This window comes from Hyperoodon ampullatus (genome assembly GCF_949752795.1).
Source record: "Hyperoodon ampullatus genome assembly, chromosome: 18".
Lineage (NCBI taxonomy): Eukaryota > Metazoa > Chordata > Mammalia > Artiodactyla > Ziphiidae > Hyperoodon > Hyperoodon ampullatus.
Genome location: NC_136931.1, coordinates 10,972,836 through 10,985,549, shown reverse-complemented (window position 1 = coordinate 10,985,549; position 12,714 = coordinate 10,972,836). Strand labels below are relative to the sequence as shown.

The 12,714-nt window shown below is 42.8% G+C and overlaps 1 protein-coding gene across 1 annotated transcript in view; it reads right to left on the bottom strand.

The window, feature by feature from the left end:
* Positions 1-12,714, bottom strand: part of ADAMTS18 (ADAM metallopeptidase with thrombospondin type 1 motif 18) — a gene marked incomplete at both ends in the record, with an annotated part of 157,275 nt that overhangs the window by 28,032 nt on the left and 116,529 nt on the right. The gene's annotated exons all lie outside the window — the stretch shown is intronic.

Genomic DNA, 12,714 nt, shown 5'->3' with positions numbered 1-12,714 from the left:
CCTTATGTTGAAGGAGAGGTTATACTGTGAGGTCTCAACCTTCACTTTAAACTTGAAAGCCTAGCATGATACTAACACATACTGGTGCTCCACAGATAACGGTTGAAATTGAATCAGCGTATATAGATTTTTATGATGTATCCTGGCCCACAACTTACAATCCCTCTCCTGGATGCCAGTAGATGCTAGACACAAGGAAAGCACTCAGAAAACCTTAGAATACCCCACTTAGAATCCCTATCATCAACCTTAGAATCCAGGCAGATTCCCAATAGGATTTCCAAAGAGAATTTGCCCAAAGAGTAAGGTGTCTGTTAACTGTGTACCAGGATGAGCACATACGACAAAAAGAAATATGATCAGACGTCGTGGTTGGTAATATATATACTGGAATGGATTTGACCTCAAAAGGGCAAGGACTTGGGATAAATCTGATACTATCAGGTCTGACTACTAAAATAAGAGCCATCATTTACTGGCACTTCCCAGGTGTCAGTCACTCTGCCGGGCTTTTTCTATGCATTATTTCAAGAGTCCTCTAACAACTCTATAATGTAGGTGTCTATTTTTTCATCAAAAAAAAAAAAAAACTGAGAAGAATGAACTTGTGCAAGATCACACAGGTGACCGGTGAATGAGATTAAAATAGAATTTAGGCCCTCCAGCAAAATGTGCCTAAAGACTGTAAGATATCACCTTTTTATTTTTTTTCTTGGAGTATAGTTGATTTACAATGTTGTGTTACTTTCAGGTGTAGCAAAGTGATTCTGTTATATGTGTGTGTGTATATATATGTGTGTGTGCGCGCATATGTGTGTTATGTATATATATTCTTTTTCAGATTCTTTTCCATTATAGGTTATTACAAGATACTGAATAGAGTGCCCTGTGCTCTACAGTAGGGCCTCGTTGTTCATCTATGTTATATATGGTCGTGTGTATCTGTTCATCCCAAGCTCCTGATTTATCCCTCCCCCCGACCTCTTTCCCCTTTGGTAACCATAAGTTTGTTTTCTATGTCTGGATATCACCTGGTTTTTGGTGTAGGCAAACACATTATTTGCCTCCCTTCCTGATCCTCTCTTTTCGTTTTTTTTTGTTTTTTTTTTTTGCGATACACAGGCCTCTCACTGTTGTGGCCTCTCCCGTCGCGGAGCACAGGCTCCGGAAGCGCAGGCCCATTGGCCATGGCTCACGGGCCCAGCCGCTCCGCGGCATGTGGGATCTTCCTGGACTGGGGCACGAACCCGTGTCCCCTGCATCGGCAGGTGGACTCTCAACCACTGCGCCACCAGGGAAGCCCTGATCCTCTCTTTTCTTAACTACTTCTCTTTGTTTTTTCTTTCAAGCTCAAAGCATGAATACAAACAGCTGGTTTTCTCCCAACCCGTGTCTTGTGAAAAACATGTGTTACCACCAGAACTGGGCATTCATGGCCAAGAAGCGAAGCAGGTTTCCAGTTAAAAATAGGAACTCCTGGGCTTCCCTGGTGGCGCAGTGGTTGGGAGTCCGCCTGCCGATGCAGGGGATGCGGGTTCGTGCCCCGGTCCAGGAGGATTCCACATGCCTCGGAGCTGCTGGGCCTGTGAGCCATGGCCGCTGAGCCTGCGCATCTGGAGCCTGTGCTCCGCAGCGGGAGAGGCCACAACAGTGAGAGGCCCACGTACCGCAAAAGAAAAAAAAAAAAAAAAAAAGGAACTCCTGTCTCTGTCTCTGTCTGGTGGGATCCCACCTCAATTAAAGTTGGGTGGGTGGCAGCAGTTCAAGGACCTCCTTACACCAGACCGCTCCTTAGGATACTACAAAACGGTTCCCACTCTGCTATTAGCTTAAATGTCTCCAGAAGTATTATGGCTTGCTCTGAAGATTCCATGGTGTAGTCACCATTTGTCATCCAACAAAACAAATCCTGGTGGCTCCCAGAAACAACCAAATTGTTAATAGATGGGTCTTTGTTTCCCTCACCCCCATCCAAAACAAAAAGCAAACAAAACACAACAGGTTGTACCATTAAAATCAAAAAATGCCTAATTCTCATTAGTCACCAATGAAAACCTTCTCAAAACCAAGGTCTTAGGAGTCTTTGAATTCCGAGGATCTTTCTAGTCTTTGCTTTTATTTTTGCAGCTAAGTGATACAAACTGTTCTTGGAATCATGTGTTCAGTTATGTTATAACATTTCATATATTCTGAATAAATAGAATGCTTTCCTTATTTGAGATGTTTTACAGTGTTTTTGTTAATGTCTTCATGTGATATTATGTGAACAGAGACACTTTAGAGCTTTGTTCACAATCAAGCTAGAATTTTGAGAGGAATTTCACATTCAGAAGGTAATACTGATGCTCATGGATATTTCAACTCAATTTCTCCTTGACTTAAAGTGATATCTCAAATGTAACACTTTTGGTTGCTATTTTCTTTACGCAGTAGTAATGCAGAGATCTTGTAGGGAAGAAAATAACGCAGCACACCACGTGTGCAAGCATGGCAGTAAAATACAGGTGAAATGTATCAGAGTTATAGTGAGCTAAGGCTCAAGATCAGGATGATATTACAATACAATGGAGTTGCATCACGCATGCATGGAAGATAGACAAGTTCAAGGGCAAGCGTGATAGAGACAGAAATCCACTCACTTAGCTCCGCTTCCTAGTACCACCCCACCCCACATTCAGACTAGATCCTGACTTCCACTGCCGCAGGGGAGAGGGATCCCCAGTGGAAATGCAAAGAAAATAAAAAATAACTTTAGTTCTTGCCTTTTGAATGTCAAGGACTTACGTTCTGGTGATTGAAGGTGGTTTAGCACATTTTCAATGAGCATTTGAAATATATTCTACTTTTACCTTTTAGACAGATTCTAGAACCTAGGCCATACCTGGCATGTGGTTTCACTGTAAAAATCTTAAGATGTTGCTGTGAATAGCAGGATGCATTTAAGAGAGGGAGAGGGCTTCCCTGGTGGCACAGTGGTTGAGAGTCCGCCTGCCGATGCAGGGGACACGGGTTCGTGCCCCGGTCTGGGAGGATCCCGCGTGCCGCGGAGCGGCGGGGCCCGTGAGCCATGGCCGCTGAGCCTGTGCGTCCGGAGCCTGTGCTCCGCAACAGGGGAGGCCACAGCAGTGAGAGGCCCGCGTACCGCAAAAAAAAAAAAAAAGAGAGGGAGAAAAAAAAAGGACTGTGAAGGTCAAAGTGTCATCACTATTAAACAAACAAAAACAACCAAGATGTCAAGTTTCCCTAGGCTTCCAGTAAAGCAATCCATAAAATATCATGGATGCTACCGTCAAGAAGAGAACGCAGGCAATCTCTCCCATCGAATGTGTTTCTGCGTCTGGACCCACACATTCCTCCTCGCCTTCTGTTACCCAGGCTGTCCTGTCCTGGCTCCTCCCAGGATGCTCAGCCGGGTTGTCCACTATTGCCCTGGATCCCGTCTTCCCTCACCTACTTGAGGGCATCACTGCTAGTGTCGTCCCCTCTCTCTTGAACCTTATTGAAATGTCCCTGTCTATTGGATCATTCGAGAAGCACATGAACATGCTATTATATCCCTCATCTCAAGAGGAAAAAAAATGATCTCATCTCTACATACACTTCCGGCTCACATTCACTGTTTCCCTTTATAGCAAAAATCCCTCTAAGAGTTGTCTTGACTTTGGATCTCCACATATTCCTCATTCTCCCGTGGTCCCTCTTTCTCAGGCATCCCTCCCCCACCACATGACTGAAACCTCTCTTTCAAGGGCACCTTGTCATTTCCAACAGTCCACAGCTTTGTCTTACTCCGCCAATCACAAGCACTGGACAGAGCTGATCACTTCCTCCTGTTTTCGCTATTAGAAACCCATCATTTCAGCTCTTTTCCTCCCTCACTGACCGACCAACCTTCATTCCTAGTTTCTTCTGCTGAATGCTTATTTCCTGATGATTCAGTGTCAAATCGACTCCCAACCTCTCGACCTCTTGTTTGTCTATACTCACCCCTCTAGGTGATCTCATCCAGTCCTGTAATTTAAGTGCAATCTACAGGTTGACCACTCCCAAATTCGTAACTCTACACCAGCGCTTTCCAGTAGAACTTTCTGCAATGATGACAAGTATTATACTCTAAACCTGTGTTGTTCCATATGGCAGCCACAAGCCACATGTGGCTCTTGAACACTAGTATACATTGTGATTGAAGGATAAAACGTTATGTTTAATTTAATTGAAATCTAAACTTAAAGAACCACATGTGAGCAGTGGCTACCCTATGGGACAGCTGGAAATGAAGCCCATCCTCTGACCTCCACGTTCACATAGGTAACTGTCTATTGAGCATCTCTACTTGAATGTTTAAAAGGTATAACAAAGTCTAACAATGAACTCGGGATGTTCCTCCCTGTTCTCTGAAAGGCTGTTCTTCCCAGCCTCACAAAATGGCAACCCAACCCTCCTAATTGTTCAGGCTAAAATAGAAAGTTGATCCCCTCTCTTTTCCTCACACCCCACACCTAATCGACCAAGAAATGGTGTTATCTTTACTTCCAATATTACTCAAATCTGACCACGTCTCACTTTATCTATGGCTACTGCTGCTTCCTTGGTCTAAACCACCATCATCTCTTTGGATTTCCACGATCATGGCTCTCTAGGGAGGAGGAGAAGCCATAGTCTCTAGCGGAGGAGATGGACACATCCACACTTAAAAATAATATGGTTACTTAAGAGGTTAAAAACAAAGTGCCATATAACCTGCCAAGGGAAATCAAATGTTACTGTGAACTTGGGGGAAGGGGATCACGTGACTACCTAAGGGAACTGTGTAGCTGTTACTTAATTAATGAAGTATTTTGGTGATGATTCCCACCAAGAAGCCACAAAAGAATTTGTTTTTCTTTGAGGATTTCTATTCCCCCCAAAAGGACAAACTTTTTTTTTTTTTTTTGCAGTACATGGGCCTCTCACTGTTGTGGCCTCTCCCATTGCGGAACACAGGCTCCGGACGCGCAGGCTCCCGGACCGGGGCACGAACCCGTGTCCCCTGCATCGGCACGTGGGCTCTCAACCACCACACCACCAGGGAAGCCCAAGGGCAAACTTTTATGTTGAGTTTCCCACATTCCTTCCCTTAGGTGAAGCAAAAATATGTAAAGATCCTCTGAAAAGTAAAACGTCTGAGCTAAAAGTAGTTAATAGCAAGAAGGCAACTACTCCATTTCATTCTATCAAGGTAATAAAAGAAGCTTACTTATGCAGCCACGTCAAGAAGAGAAATAACTCCCACGATTTACTGTAAATGTGCACAAAATTATGCAACTTTAATTGACTAACTCATAACATATGTCGTAGCTGGTTATTGTCATATTACTAGTATAGTTCTATAGCCAATGGCCTACAGGACATATTGTTTATATTTTTTTGTTGGACATATTAATGCATTCATTGAATGCACAAATGAATAAGACTCTCAACTTTAAAAGAAATCAAATGACTCACGGCTTCACTATAATGTCTGTGTATCTGTAAGGTCACAGGAGAGTTCTATGTGTAATCACGTAGGCTGAAGGACAATATTTGTATAAACCAGCAGAAAGCTGACTTTAGAATTTACTTTAACATCAGCTCATAAAGCCTTCTTAAAGAAAGTAATTATTTAAACAAATAGACACCAAGATCAAATACATAAAAGATGAGTATTTGCCAATTACATTATTTGCTTCTCTATGATAATTTAGGCATTCTCTGCCCTTTTTCTAATCCTGTATGAGGAACAAAGTAACCAAGAATGGAATACACAGCAGTTGTCTTATCTTTTACTGTCTGATGCTTGCAATAGCCAATCCTTTGGAAATAGACTGATTGTCTGGCTGAAAGAATCTCTACGTCCCTTCTTTACCCCATTCTGAAGAAAGACTGGACTTTGTTTTTTAAAAAAAAAAAAAGTCAATCCCACCCTCAGGAATGGCTACATAATTTGCGAGGCCCAGAGGAAAATGGAAATGCAAGGCCCCTCGTTTAAAAAAAATGATTAAGGGGCTTCCCTGGTGGTGCAGTGGTTGAGAGTCCGCCTGCCGATGCAGGGGACACGGGTTCGTGCCCCAGTCTGGGAGGATCCCACATGTCACAGAGCGGCTGGGCCCGTGAGCCATGGCCGCTGAGCCTGCACGTCCGGAGCCTGTGCTCCGCAACGGGAGAGGCCACAAGAGAGAGAGGCCCGTGTACCGCAAAAAAAAAAAAAAAAAAAGATTAAGGATTTCAAGCTGGTGACAACAGAACAGTAAACCAAACATAAGGCACTTCTGGGTCCAAGGTCCCCTGTGACTTTGCGGGTTCCACGTCCATGAAGCCACCTCTGCCCAACCTTAAGGCTGAGGTTTTCTCACCTGCATCAGTTTTGAGACACAATTAAAAATGTTCCAAATTCTAAAGGGTCCTGTCGTCTAACAATGACTTTGCCCACTCCTCTAAGTGGAGATGACACCCACTCATTTGGCAGGCTTGGCTACACCTAAGTACCTCAGTGTGACCATGACCGTCACCTTGACCACAGACAGTGCGACCCACCCGAAGCTCGGAAGCAGCAGGACCGTGGGACGATGTGTGATAACCGCACAGCTAAGATTCTAACTGCCTCTGTGGATGCCGAGGAACGAACACATCTGAAACAATATGTCATCTGAAAATGCTAATTCCCATCACTCACATCTATTTAGAAATATTTTCAGTGACCCTGTCAAGCGCAGTCAATAACTTTTTTCAGCACTAGTGGAGAACACAAAGGCCCTCCAGGTCACATGGATGCCACAACCCTCCCCCACCCCCCATCGTAGCACAACATCACAATAACGCCCCGTGCTGCGCGTCGGGCTGTATAGCCCAGCTGTGAAACGCACAAGTTTGGAAAGACTGCCAGCAATTCAGTCTACTTAACTGGACTTAGTCCAGAGGATTTTGCAGCCAACTGGCACTGGGTCTCTAACTTACAGCTGGCAAGCAACCTCCTTAAATGCTTCCAGGTCCTCAGTAGAACTGTTCAGTGTCTACCTTTAACACACCAACCACCTGACTTCAGACACAGCACTCAGCAGCTCTGACCGCAGGGTGCGGAGCTATAAAATTTACAGCTTCTTAAGTTGGAAAACCACAGACGGGGGCTGGACTCTACCAACTGCCCTCTGAAGAAAGGGGGATGCAGGTTCCGCTTGGGGCGCACGAAGTCAAAACAAAGGACACATTGAACAATCCTGGGTAAACAGCTTGCTTTCTGTCACTCCCACTTTTAATTTTTAATGTGCAAACTATAAATGCCTTCAATCAGCTTCATTTTTGTTTCATTACTTAAGGCCCATTTTTCCTTTTAAGGAAGTTGTCCTAATTCTCCCATGGAAACTAAAGAGTTATGCATAGGTTCTGAAGACCGACTTTTTATTTAGTGCATGCTTGGAAGCTTGTTTCTTGTCTTCAGTAATGTACTTGATCGCTTTAAAAAAATAACAGCAGCAATACTTAGTGTGTTATGCCAGGCAAAGCACTGTACAAGCATTATCTCATTTAAAGCTGATAACAAAACTCGGGACTTCCCTGGTGGCACAGTGGATAAGACTCTGCACTGCCAAAGCAGGGGGCCCGGGTTTGATCCCTGGTCCAGGAACTAGATCCCACATGCATGCCGCAACTAAGGAGCCGGCGAGCCGCAACTAGGGAGCCCGCCTGCCCCAACGAAGACCTGAGGCAACCAAATAAATAAATATTAAAAAAAAAATAAAGCTGATAACAATACTAGGAGGAAGGCACAGTGCTGTTAATATCTTAGTACCGTAGATGAATGCACCAATACACAAGGCCACGTAGCTAGTAAGTAGCAACACTGGGAACTCACGTCTCTGATATTGTCCGACTCCCAAACTGGACATCTTAACTCTTGGGACACTGCATCTCCAGCTCTGAAATGTCACATCTAGGATTCTAATTTAAAGTTCTAAAAACTGGATGAACTGTTGAAAAGACGTTCTCACCGGGATCCAAGAGCACGCTATAACATTTACATTGTGCTATCGGGTTCCAACCTGAAAATGTTGTTTCTTGAACACGCTAATATCTGACTTAAGGATACATGATGTTTAATCTCCTCAATCCATTTTCCCCTGCATTTATAGAACTGTTGGATTTCACCATTGTTTTAACCGCTGAAATACAACCTACTTTATAGATTGACCCCTTCCGATAAATGATGAATTTCACCGTACGTTACGTGTTGGCTAAGTCAGGGGAGGGATAGTTTTGTAGTGTGAATGCCTGTTTTTGTATAATCCTGTGATTTTTTGGAAGCCTCGTGATGTGAAAAAATCAGCCAGTTGTCTTTGCCTTCTTGTTTGCTTCAAAGCCTGAAAAACATGACCAGGTATCACCACTGCTATTAGGTGTGAGTGAGTTGGATTTGACAAGACACAGCACCACAAAGACCCCGATCGGGGCCTTGGAAGTACATCTGTGAGGCAGCTTCAAAGGTGTGGGCTGACACATTGAACCCCGACTACAGTTCTAATTCAACTCATCAACATTCCTCAGAGTTTAGTGAAGAGAAATAGTGTTCTCCGACCTGTCATAGAAGTATTTGCCATGAATTAACTGGAGGCCTGCACTTCAAATAGCAAATGGCAATCTCTAGACAAATGATGTGGCATCATGAAAGCACATCTGAATCGTCCTCTGGAGTCTGGAGTTTCCTATCATCTGTTCTGAATTTATTCTCCATTACTTCTTTGCCTCTTTTGTGTTTTGTGTCTTCACTCCATCCCCGCTCCTTGGATAATCTCCTTTCCCTTACACTGATTTTATCGTGAGGCACATCTTTACTCATTTCAGCCCCTTGCGGGGGGCGGGGGATGCAGACAGAAGGGTCACGAGGAAGGAGCTGGCTGAGAAGGTAAGTCTCTGTCAGTGATGCTTGCACGCTGTCAACTCAGTGATCAATGTGCCTGTCCACCTGGTCCCCGGCCACCCCATCATCTCCTTTTGCCAAAGAGCGGAGGAAGTTGTTTATTATAGTAATTTTCTTTAGATGTCTTTTTCTGCCTTGAAACTGGCCTGTGGTTAACCTATTTCTCACTTACTGTCATTACAAAGGCTGCTGTATTTGTCAGCTGCAGGACTCTCTCCTGGTACACGATTAACTGGGAAAGCGTTTTCGAAGAGTTAAACATCCCCTTTTGCCTCTTAACAGAGAGAGAAAAAAACTCCTTAACATAAAGGAGGGCTTTCATTTTTAAGACTTTTTTTTTTTTTTTAAAAAAGGAATGCTGTAAAAACACAGGGGATCATGTTTCGGTCCTAGACTAGCAACCTGTGTTATCATGTCGTCCTGACTCACTGTTTATCAGACGGAGATGCAGTTACTTTATAAATGAAACACTCATGATGAATTTCCTCACCTACCCTCCAACTGCATGACAGTTTGATGGAGAATATGACTCATTCACTGTTGTGTGTGAGAGAGACAGATAGAGAAACAGAGACAGAGAAAGAGAATAAAGGAGAGGAAGAAGAAAAGGCGGGGAGGGACACAGAGGGGGAAGGGGGAGGTGGGGAGAAGGGGGGAGGAGAGAGAGAGTGTGGGGGGTGCATCAGCTGGCAAAAAAGCTGATCTTCAGTCACTTCTAAAGAATGTATCATCTCCAAGTGGACACCTTCACTAGTCATGAAAAAACAAAGAGAATTTTTGTGTTTCTCATTCTCACTGCCAAGGCTCCCTAAAAGTATATCTTAAAAGGGCCTTTGGCACTGCAGTTATACAAAGGACAAAACCAGTGACCTTACGTTACCTATAGCTCAATCTCAAAACGGAAAAACATTAAATTTTCAGCCATACTCAAAACGCCCAGCATACAGACGTCTACTTCAGATTAAATGATTACTTTTCAACAAAGGCATGTGTAAATTTCAACTCTGAACTTCAGTTTTCACATTTCTACCACTTCAAAATTTAATGCCTTGTACAAGACACACACATACACACACACACACGTGCACACACACATTTAGCTATGTGCAGAAGACTTAGTTTTTCTTGTGTTCCCAAACCCAGTAAAATAAATACGGTAGGTCTATGCATAGTATCCTGAAGACTATTGAAATATAAGCTGACTTTTAAATCTTTCAGATGACTAATGAGTGCACTAGTTCAATGAGAAATTCCTTAGACTCTATGCCAGACTCATGTTGTAGGGGATAAGCTGAAATAAAGAAAGATGTGGAAATTATCTAGTTTATAATAACTGTGTCTGTAGTGATCTCAGAAAGTATATGGTTGCCAAATCAATACTGATTTCTTTTTGTGCTGGGGTGTGCACGTGTGTGAGTCATTTTCCCCTGGGCAATGCAGAAATATGATACAGGGTCATGAACATTAGCTCCATTTCTCCAAGTCATTTACATGTATATGTATGTCTGTACTTCAAAATAAAAAGTTGATTGATGGACTTAAATAATGCCTAAAAATTTAAGACCTCAGACAATCATATAAATCCTTGATTACCCTTAGGAATTTCCTCTTGGCCACTGAGGAAATTAAGGGGCCAGCTCAGTCTAAATTGACATCCACCTGTTGCTAATGTTGGACCATGTAGAATCCGGGTTCCGAGAAGAATGAAGGTTTGTAACAGAGACTGTATTTGAAAATCGGGCAGGCACATGACTTGGTGATAAAAGTGAAAATCTGTTTCCCATTTAAACTGAGCTTCCCTATGAAGACATTCTGTGAAGTTTTGACATTAAAAATAACCAGAAGCAGAAGACACTTTTGTGTCAGGCCATGCACTTATTTCTTGAGGTTAACTGACAGCAGTCTGTCTGTCCCAGGACTGCATTACCCCTGCCTTGCACTAGAAAACACCCAGAAATAAGTGAAAAGATCTCTTAAGCCCACCACCCTGGGAGGGCACGTTGCTGTTCTCCCAGATTAAGGTAAGTCAACTGTGAGCTAACTGGTCAGCAAGTTCTTATTGTGTAAATTATTCACTTTGGGAAAGGCAAGCCTTTTAGAAAGCAGATCAATTCCTCAAATGCAACTGAGGAGATCAAATTTCAATATGTAAATACCCTTTACTGTACTTAGCTTTCAACTGGACAATTCTAGGACTAGTCCTAAGAGATGACGAAATCCAGTGGTTTTTAAAATGTGTACCGCAGAAGTCTAAGCCTTTCAGAGAACTTCAGATTACGACTGTGGTTTGGGACAGAAGGGCAGAAATGGGGAGGAGAGGCTGGCCTCCGGGCCCTGTCACGCTTGACTTTGGTCAGAGAAAGTCTCCTTGCACTTCATTTATTGTCTCCATGTATGATTTTTCAACTTGGAAAGAAGATTCTACTATTTATTTTATTTTTAATATTTATTTATTTATTTATTTGGTTGCACCAGGTCTTAGTTGCAGGAGGTGGGCTCCTTAGTTGCGGCTCGTGGGCTCCTTAGTTGTGGCACGCAAACTCTTAGTCGTGGCATGCACGTGGGATCTAGTTCCCTGACCAGGGATCAAACCTGGGCGCCCTACATTGTAAACGCGGAGTCTTATCCACTGTGCCACCACGGAAGTCCTTATACTCTTTAAATGAATGAATGAATTTTATCAATGGATGTCATTCATTCAGTAAATTTTTGTTTTTGAGTGACCAAGATGTTCCAGATATTATGCCAATTGTGGAATCTACGAAGAGGAGTTAAGTCTTCTTTCGGCAATATAGGGTTTCAGGTGCTTAGAAGTGCTTCAAGACAGTGTCACAGGACAGGGTAGGAGATATTAGTTTAGTCTGGGGAAATCATTTCCCAAATGAGAAGACTGGGCCTCAGCTAGTTTAAGTGACTCATGCAAAGTGACAGAGTAGTATCTGAGTGACCTGTATCACCAACTATGTATAGAGATGTTCCCTGTTCAAACCCACGTTGCTTCCAAAAAGAAGGATCAACCTACCAAAACTCGCTCTTTACATTTCTTAAAGACCTGAGACTATAATGACTTGGTGACATGATTTATGTCTTAACCATTGGTACATCTCCAATGTCTATATAGGGCTGGGCACAAATGGGCACTCAAGAAAAGTCCAGTTTTCTTTTATCAGACGTCAAGAGAAAATAAACAGAGGAATACTGCTTTGAAGGTAGCTACCTAAATCAACACATGCCAAAGTAGTTGAAGATAAGACTTAGCTAAGATATTGGGAGGATCTGATTAAAATAAATGAATGAGATATAAAAAGGGACATTATCCTTACACTGCCATCCTCATGTGTTCTGGCAAACACACCCTTCTGCTGAATTTTACACTATAATACGAGCTCAGTGAACGTGCAGTCATTTTAAGTGGCCAAGAGAGAAAGTGCTTTCTTTCACAGACTTATACTTTCTGTGGATAGAACAGCACTTTCCATTTTGGTAGGTTCCCACTTTTATCATCCCACAGGATTGTGGAACACATTCAACATTTCGTATTGGACTGAACATATTTTTGGCTCCAAAAGTATTCATTTTGGTTCAATTCATAGTTGCATGGAAAGGCATATGAACTTTATTTAACTTCCTTTAAAGAAGAAGGCCATGGATTACTTGGATGTTGATATATAGCCTAGTTTTGGAAAATGTAATTTATCGCTTATTGTGATTTTCAGTTTTTAAAGTCACTGTGTTCTCTCGATTTTGGAAAGGCATGAGCATGCGATAAAAACCGACCTGAAATT